Source organism: Balaenoptera physalus (genome assembly GCF_965194825.1).
Source record: "Balaenoptera physalus genome assembly, chromosome: X".
Taxonomy (NCBI): domain Eukaryota; kingdom Metazoa; phylum Chordata; class Mammalia; order Artiodactyla; family Balaenopteridae; genus Balaenoptera; species Balaenoptera physalus.
In genome coordinates, this window is record NC_138903.1 from 41,225,607 (window position 1) to 41,234,906 (window position 9,300).

At 45.6% G+C, this 9,300-nt stretch overlaps 1 long non-coding RNA gene across 3 annotated transcripts in view; it reads right to left on the reverse strand.

Moving 5' to 3' along the window:
* LOC309652637 overlaps window positions 1–8,813 on the reverse strand; it is a 153,431-nt gene extending 144,618 nt beyond the window's left edge. For 2 of the 3 annotated variants that reach the window (XR_014258828.1, XR_014258830.1), the window contains exons 1-2: window positions 8,600–8,813; window positions 6,390–6,487 (exon numbers count right to left, since the gene is read on the reverse strand). This is a non-coding gene — a long non-coding RNA (uncharacterized lncRNA). Of the gene's footprint in view, window positions 1–6,389; window positions 6,488–7,731; window positions 7,977–8,599 lie in introns of all 3 variants that reach the window. The other variant, XR_014258829.1, reaches the window with a different exon arrangement.
* Between the last annotated feature and the right edge of the window lie 487 nt (window positions 8,814–9,300).

A 9,300-nucleotide genomic window follows, 5' to 3' on the forward strand; every position in this document is an offset into this window, starting at 1 on the left:
AGGAAAACACATGAGAGTTCACAAAGAGGCCAGAGGGGGTCTTAAGGCCCTTGAAGTGCTTCCTATTCCTTTAGGCTTTTTGGTCACTTAATAGTTCATTTGTATCTCTAGGATTAGTAGAAATAAGCTTGAATGAGGTAAAATGTTTATGTTTTCTTTAAATACTTCAAACAGCTCTCTTAAAACACACAGATGTGTGCTAAAATAAAGTTCTGGAAAAACTCAAATCTATCCATGGTTACTATATTATCTCTGGAAAATTGGGGTCACTTCACGTATGTTTCAACTAATCTACTACCTGTATATTGGAACAATACTTCCTCCTAATGAACTCTGGTCCTTAAAAAGGATCCTTTAATAGGTAGTAAATCAGAAACTTTTAAATTCATGTTTCCACTCTGAATAGTTTGTAGCAGCTGGAAAAGCACACAAACATTAAGATTGGGTAAACTACTACTACTGTTTCTCAGTAGGACGACAGCTTCAATTTTCACACATGGTGAGGGAGAACACGGATGAACAGCCTCAATCAATCAGATCTCTTTTCACTTCCTGACATTCTCCTTTTCCAAAAATGCCTCTTAAATCAGATACTAGAGACAAATCAATGGCAAATACTCAACGGTGCTCCATAATGAGAAGGTTCCCCAATGCCCAAGGGTATCTACAACAGGTTCCAGAATGAAGGAGGAGGACAGACGTTTCTCCTTTCACCAGGACTGAAGAGCAACGTCCCCATCCCACAGCAACAATGGTACTTCATCACTACCAAAAGGAAACTGGGGCCGTCTTAAACATGCTTTGGATAAAAAAGGATAAGGAGAGAGGACTTGAGGGGAGAGCCAAAGGAGGATGCTAGGAACCAATGGACCATCTTGGTTAGGCTCATCTTAGATGCAAACAGACGCAATTTGTCAGGGTCAAAACTATTTTCCCTACTGGGGACCTACGTGTAATCAGCCCTCTGGACCAAGCCTGGTCTAATCTCATATTCCTGCTCCTAGGTAAGTGTAAAAATGACTGCAATTATTCTCCTCTATCTGTGCTCCTTGCAGCATGACTGCATCTCCTCCCTCAAGAGAGGGAATCTATTTCCCCACCTCCTGAATCAGGGCTGGCTTTGTGACTTGTTTCAGATAACAGAATTCAGAGGGAACCACCTTGTGCCAGTTGCAAGCCTAATCCTCAAGAAGTCTTGCATGCCTCCGCACCCTCTCTTAGAACTCTGCCACCCACAGTGTTAACAAGGCCACACTAGCCTGGTTAAAGATTAGAAAACAGATCCAGCCCCCAACCCGCCCAGCAAAAAACCTGCCCAGATCCAAAGAACTGCCCAGGTGGGTCCTGCCCAAATTGCCAACCCACGGAATCAAGAACTAACTAAATGCTGGTTGTTTTAAACCACTAACCAAGCCAATACTGTGGTGGTTTGTTGAGCAGCCAAAGCTAACTGATATAGTAAGGAATAGCTTCTTCATGAATTATTCATTCAGTGAACATTTGTTAAACACCTTCTATATTTGAAGTAGTGCTCTGGGGGTAGAAAGATTAATCTGCGATAGTGCCTGCAATTATGGAGTCATTCCCCTAACTGTGAATAACAAGGTCTACTTAGAGGATACAAAGGCTCAGTCAAAGAAGAGGTCACATTTGAGCTGGTTTTTAATGAAAAACCAGTAAGTCACCAGCGGACAGGAATGTACATCAGAAGTAGAAGAAACAGCATGTGCAAAAGCACATATGCAGGAAAAGAGCTCAAGGAATGTTCTAGGAATGGAAAACAGTTTAAGACAGATGGAGTGTGGGGAGGAAATGGCAGATGACAGAGCAGGAAAAGCAGGTTGAAGGCAAATAATGAAGGGTGTCATACTGTAAATCATGCTACGGGATCTGAATGCCTCTTGTAGGCATGGAGAGTTACACATCATTTTTTAAGTGGGAAATGACGTGATTAAATCTGTGTTTTAGGAAACGAAAGCTGATGACAAGTGGGGGATTAGAGGCAAGAGTAAGAATCAGGGAGATGAATTGGGAGGCTATTATTACAATCCTCAAGGAGACCTGAACCACGAGGTAGCAAATATAGGGAAGAGAAGATGCCTCTGAAAGATGTTTCAGAGACAGGAGAAGGATCCAGCAGCCTTGACAACCACCTAAATATGGGCTATGAGGGTGATATAAGTTGCATGGGAGGATCAGAGACAGTGCCAAGGTTTCTACTTTGGGATCCTAGATTAATAGCAAATACATTCATTAAGGTATAAAAGCAGAAGAGTGGACTGGAAAGGAACACCACAGGTTTTTTAGAAAGGCACCTGTGGTTGTAAATCAACTATACTTCAATTAAAAAGGAAGGAAGGAAGGAAAGAAGGGAGGGAGGGAGGAAGAAAGAAAGGCACCTGTGGGATACCCAGTGGGAAATGTCCAGGAGGCAGAGAAGGATACAGATCTGGACCTTATGCTGAGGAACGGGTGGTGGGAACAGGTGATAAAGACCTGGGGAGTCTTCAGAACACAGGTTAGGAGGAGAGGGCCAGCTCAAGACAGGAGAGTGAATGTGAACACAGGGCCTTCAGGGAAAAGATGGAGCTGGAGAAGAGCAAAAGCTAATGAATGGCAGAATCCCCAGGGACATGGATATTTCAGAGGCAAAGGAAAGAAGCAGCACCAAACAGCAGCAACCCTCCTCGGGGATGGAAGAGAGGAGAGGAAGGATCGCTCAGAAAGTATGGATTACCAATTAAGGAAAAATAGAAAACCATCCCTTTTGCCACATTCTTTCCCCTAGCCAAGTCATCCACGGGGCTCTTCCCTAGGGTTCCTCCCACTTTAGAGGGGCCCTGAGGTCATAATCAGTGCGGGGGTCGGAGGAGATGGCAACAGGAGCCGCTTGAGTAAGAGCATCTGTGTCCATGTATTTTACTGAAAAACACACTTTTTTTCAAACCCCTTCTGGCACCTGCTGCAGCAAAGAACATCATTAACTTTCATTCTTAGGGTACTTTTTTGAAATCTGCTTCTGGTTAATTTATTGCATCTTCCAAACAGATTGCCTTTATATATTGTCAGTAACTAGAAAGGAAGTTTTTAAAAATAACCCCAAAGTAGGCAAAGATTTCATAAATAGAACATAAAAAGCAATAGCCATGAAAGAAAAAAAAAACTGATAATTGGATTCATTAAAAATCATCAAAAGATACTGTGAAGACAATGAAAAGGCAAGCCAGACTGGGAGAAAATGTCTGTAATACATGTATCTGACAAAGGACCCATGTGTAGAATACAAAAGAACTTTGACAAAGAAATAAGAAAAAAATCAATCCAATTCAAAACTGGGCAAAAGATTTTAGCAGGACTTTCACAAAAAGATATCCAAATGCCAATAAGTATGTGAAATGGCATTTAACAACATTACTCATCAGGAAACATAAATTAAGACCTTAAGGACCACCTCACACCCATTAGGATGGCTTCTATCAAAAAATAAATAAATAACAAGTGGTGGCAAGGGTATGGAGAAACTGAAACCCTTATACACTGTTGGGAATGTAAAATGGTGCAATGTCTATAGAAAACAGTATGGTGGTTCCTCAAAAAATTAAAACAGAATCACCATATGATCCAGCAATTCCACTGCTGGGTATGTACCCCCCAAAATAAAAGCAGGGTCTCAAAGAAATATCTGTACACCCATGTTCTTAGCAGCATTATTCACAACGATAGCCAAAAGGCGGCAGCGACCCAAGTGTCCACCAACAGACAAATGGAGAAATAAAATGTGGTGTATATTCATACAATGGAACATTATTTAGCCATAAAAAGAAAGGAAATTTTGACACATGCTACAACATGAATGAATCTTAAGGATATTATGCTAATGAAATAAGCTGGTTACAAAACATTTAATGGGTACAGTTTCAGTTTTGCAAGATGAAAAGAGTTCTGGAGATGGATGGTGGTGATGGTTACACAACAAAGTAAATGTACTTGACACCACTAACTGTACATTTTTTAATGGTTACAATGGTAAATTTTATGTATATTTTACCATAATTTTAAAAACCCTCAAGGAGATACCACTATGCCCCCACAAAAGTAGCTAAAATTTAAAAAGCCAAAAAAAAACCAAGTGTTGGTGAAAATGTGGAGCAACTGGAACTCTTGGTCGAATTTAAATTGGTACAACCATCTTGGAAAATCATTTGACAATATCTACTAAAGCTAAATATAAGCCTACCCTGTGATCTGACAATTCCACTCCAAGGTATATGCTCAAAAGAAATGAGTGAGCGTGTGCACCAAAAATCATAAGCCAGAATATTCATAGCTGCTTTATTCATATTAGCCACACGCTGGAAACAATCCAAAAATCCAACAGGAAAATGGATAAACAAATTGTGGTTTATCCATACAACGGATATACTACTCAACAATAGACTGGAATGAACTACTAATACAGTAACATGGATGAATCGCAAAGACATTATGTTATATGAAAGAAGATATACACACACACACACACACACACACACACACACACACACACGAGTCCCTTCTATATGATTCTATTTATACGGAGCTTAGCAACTAACAAAACGAGTGGATGGAGTTTAACAAAAACTACAATGTGAAAACAAAATCACCATGTGGTCACCTTCAGGTTGGAAGTGGGATGAAAACTGACCAGAAGGGGAAAGAGAAGGACATCTTCTGGGGTGCTGTAAATGTTCTATGTCTTGACCTGGGTGGTGGTCCCACGGGCATATACACATGTAAAAATTCATTGAGCAGTACACTTCAGATTAATGCATTTTACACACTTTATTGTATGTATGTTATACCTCGAAAATAAAATATCTCTAAAGCACCTGATGTCTCTATAATGAGAATGCTATCATTCCGAAAAGGAATAAAATCTCATCTTTGCTCCTTTCCTTTCTGACTTAGAAGATTAGACCCTATTCCTCTTAGCCACACTGAGCGATGATTAGTTACTTCCCAGTTTAGAGTCAGATAATGAATCTAAGTCCCACGCAGTGCAAATTTATGTGTTCCTAAATGTCCAAGAGCTTTCCTGAAGCCACTCCATACCCATGGGATCTTTCCAGTAAACAACCTTCCAGTCTTTAGTTTAGTCTATACTTTTTGAGTCAGAGCTCCCGATTTGCTTTCTACTGGTAAGTGTCCAATTTGATCTTTTTAAGCTTCAAGAACAGCATCTGACTTTGTTTTACACCCTCATTGGCAGGGGCTAAACAAATCCCTCCTCAGCCATAAAGGCAGAATGTCAAAAATCAAGATATCTCCGCATTCTGGCATTGGATGAAAGCATACACCCCCTAAGGAAAGAGAAAGCTTCATCCTCTTTAACAGCCATTTTGATGCCTGCTCCTTGTACATCCAATATGATAATAACTTTAGCTTCCCCGTGAAAGCATCATTAGCTATGGCCCACAAATCTAAGGAAAGAAAATTAAAATCCACAAAGGTGAACTTCCCCCACCCCCATACCCACTTCCTCTACCACTCATAACATACCCAGTGGTTGAAAAAGGGCCTTAATATGCAAAACCTTATATTTTAATGATGACCAAAGGCAAATTCTTTTGAATTGTGTCACAGTGAAAAACTTTCTGAACTTGAGAACTTGACTGTCTTTGATCCCATATTAAACCTGTCATTAGTTGAGTCAAGTGGGTGAATTATGAAGGTACCTGTTACATATTGGGCTTGGAAAAGCAGCAAGGTAGGAGGAGAAAAATGACAAGCTGGTTAAAAACAGAAGGGCTGGTTTAAAAGAAGCAGCCTAGGGAATTCCCTGGCAGTCCAGTGGTTCGGACTCTGACCTTCCACTGCAGGGGGCACGGGTTCATTCTCTGGTCTGGGAACTAAGATTCCCACATGCCACCCGGTGCAGCCAAAAAAAAAAAAAAAGAAGCAGCAGCCTAATGCATCGGTATTCTGATAAGTGAGATGTCAAGTCAACAGTGAGACACAGTTTTTATAAAAAGCAGATACTATTATGTCGACTCAGTAGGGTGGCTTGGGTAACAGTGTCCCAAATTAAATTATTCAGAACAATTTGCAGTTTTATACAGTTTCAGGAAAAGTGTTTTTAAAAGCAAGCATCAAGCAACAACTGGTTAAATGCAAAGCCACGTGGTCACAATGGGAAACACAATGCCTCATTTTTAGAGCAGTAAAAAGTAACGCAGTATAATGACGTGCAGTATTTTTATTTAAATACATCGTCTGCAATAGAATACACTTGTTTTCTCCTTTGAGAAGACCTCAAAGTACATTTCACTTCTTAAAAGTCGATATAAATGTCAAGATACTGGAATGCAATAATTTTAAAGCCAGATAGGTGGATTAATTGTTCTACATACCTGTGGTTTTTCAGGTCCCTGTGCTTGCTTACTCGGGTTCAGTCTTATTTTTCCGAAAGCACTTCTAGAAGCTCCCATCTTGGCTTCTACACTGCCACCTGTAGACATAAAAGAGAAATAAGCCATGTATTTATTCATCAACCATGCATCTTTTCTAGGCATCTAACAGGGACAATTGAAGGGAAAGTGGCAAAATATTTGCTCCAAGAGATAAAAGTGTTCTCTCTCTTCTGTGTGGAAAATTTGTAAGGAGTCCCTCTCCCCCAACGGTTTGATAAATTATTTAGAAATCGAACCATACATAAGTCTTAGATCAACACCACTCTGATCAGTTCACTAAAGGAAGAGATGAAGTCACAGAACCCATTCTCATGCCAACCCTACAACCATTTCAAGACCTGTCTTTTAATATTAGAAGACAACTTGACCACTTTGTTAATTGGGTAATTAAGAATTCTGTAAATTACCGCAAAGAAAAGAGAGAGGGAGAGATCCAGGCAAAGATTACTCTGTCGCATGGTTGTAAAATGTCTATTTAAAATAATAATGTTAATTCTAACACCAACTAGAGCTTTGTCCAATCTAAAACAGTTAGGTGGGGTATTTTCATCCTAAAGCCCTATTCTTGATTTGAATGTGGGTGAGTGCTGAAAGGTCTTTCTGACACCCCACAGATTTTCATACAGGTAGGTCTTTTTTCTTAAAAAAAAGAATAATAAAAATCCATGAGCAGAACAAGTAACGAATAAAATCCATGAGCAACTATCAGTCAAAGCAGCCATGGGACGAGAGGGATGTGTCTGTGTGTGGTGTGCGTGAGAGACAGACACACACACACACACACACACACACACACACACACACACTGAGATCCCGGAGTTGATTTAGAATAACAGACCGAACCAGGGTGTGTGTGTGGTGTGGATGTGTGTGACAGACAGAGGCAGACAGACAAGCAGACTACGCCAGGGTCTGTAGTGTGAAGTGTGTGTGTGTTTGTGTGTGTGTGTGCGTGTGTGTCTGAGAGAGAGAACACAGAGAGAGGACAGAGAGACAGACAGACAGACACTGAGATTCCAGAGTTAATTGAGAATAACAGACGGCACCGCACAGCTTTTTGCCTCCTCCTGGTCCCACAGTCTATCCAGGACAAGTGCCCCAGCTCCAGCACCTTAAGCCAAAGACACAGGCACCACTCCCTACCCCCTCCCCGCTCCCATCCCCACCCCCACCCCTAGGCGAGACAGCGCCAGAAGCCACACAGCAAGCAGGCCCGCCGAGCCCGCTACCCGGCAAACCCCGGGGCCTTTTTTAGCCCCACCAGGGACCCGTCCCTACTTACCGGTGATTCACTTTAATGCCCCGAAAGTCTGGTCTGGTTTAAGGAACTGCAGCAAATCCATGAAAATCAAGTCTCCTTGATCCACTCTCCTCCTCCTCCTCCGTAGGACGGACATTCACACACACTCACACTCTCCCTTCCTTCCCAACCCCAAAGGCGCGCTGGGCCATCCCAAGAGGCTCTTTGGGGGGCCCACCAGCCACCAGTCCTGCTCCCACGTGCCTCCTTGAAACCCTCGTCCAAACCTGCACAAGGCGCCAAGTGCATGTACACAGTCAGCCTTCGGAGAGAAGTTCGGCAAACCCGCTCTCCCTCCCCCGTCCCCCCATCCACACACCCCCACCTCCACCTCTGGCCCTGAAAGGGCTAGGGAGCGCGCGGGCTCAGGCACCCGCCCCGGCAGACAATACTCGAGCAACTCCTGCCTTCCCCGCACACGCCCCGCCTGGTCCTGCCACCACTCTCTTCTCCCAAGGTTCCTACAGTCCCGCGGGCCCCAAGCAGGGGCGTCCTGATGGATGCTGGGTGTGGATTGGGAAGAGGGGGGCGAACTGCACGCACCACCGAGACTGCGGGCAGGGGAAGGGGGTCGCAGTCCTCCGAAGCCGCTCGGGGGGTCAGCTCGTCAGGAGGGGGTGGGATGGGGACCGCGAACCCCGAGGGAGTGACTCCCGAGGGACGCAGCTTTTCCGCGCCTCTTCCCCACCTAGCACAGCGCGCGCGCACAAGCGTGCACCCTGAGGGGCCGTGCACCTTCCTCCGGCCCCCGGACTTGTCCAGCCCTCGTCCCTGAGCTCAGCGGCCGGGAAGGGAGGGCATCCGGCCCGTGGCGGCCCAGGAGGGGACAGAGCGCAGCGGGGTTGCCCACCTGCGCGCAGGGTGGCCGTTGCGGCCGGTGCGCCCGCCGGCTGCGCCGTCTCCGCCGTGTCCACTGCTGGAGGAGGTGGCGGCGGCCTGACCCTCGGCCTCCAAACGTCTCCTCGCTCCTCGGCAGCGGCGGTCCTCGCTCCCCTTCCTCCGTGAGGTTGAACCTCCCACCTAGTCCGCAGGTTCTGCCACCGTCCTTCAGCCCGCCCGAGCCAGAGCTGTCCTCCCCGCCCCTTTCCCGCCGCCCCGCGCAGCGCAGCGCAGCGCTCCGCCCCCCGCCCGCCCATCCTCGCCCGGGCCCAGCCGGGGGCTGCGGGCCCCGCGCCTCCTGCCGCAGATCCCCAGTCCCGGGCGAAGGAGGGTGGAGGGGTTCCGCCTCCACCCCGCGTTCCTACCCCGCTCCCCTCTCCCCCAGCCCGCGGCGGCCGCCCGCACTCACCCAGCGGCCAAGGGCGTGGGCACCGCGCGCTCTGCCCTCGCTCTTCCGGTGTCTCTTCACTCCCCGCGAGGCACCTTCCACGGCCCAGAGGGTACCTCGTGTCTTGGGGGGAAGGGGGGTGGAGTGTGCGCGAGAGAGGAGGCGAAGAAATTAGCATGTCAACTGCCGCGGGATACAAGTTGCTGCCTGTGCCTTGTTTCTGATACATTAAATACCTGGATGTGCTGCTTTCCTTGTTACCACCGCAGCAACATTCAGAAGCA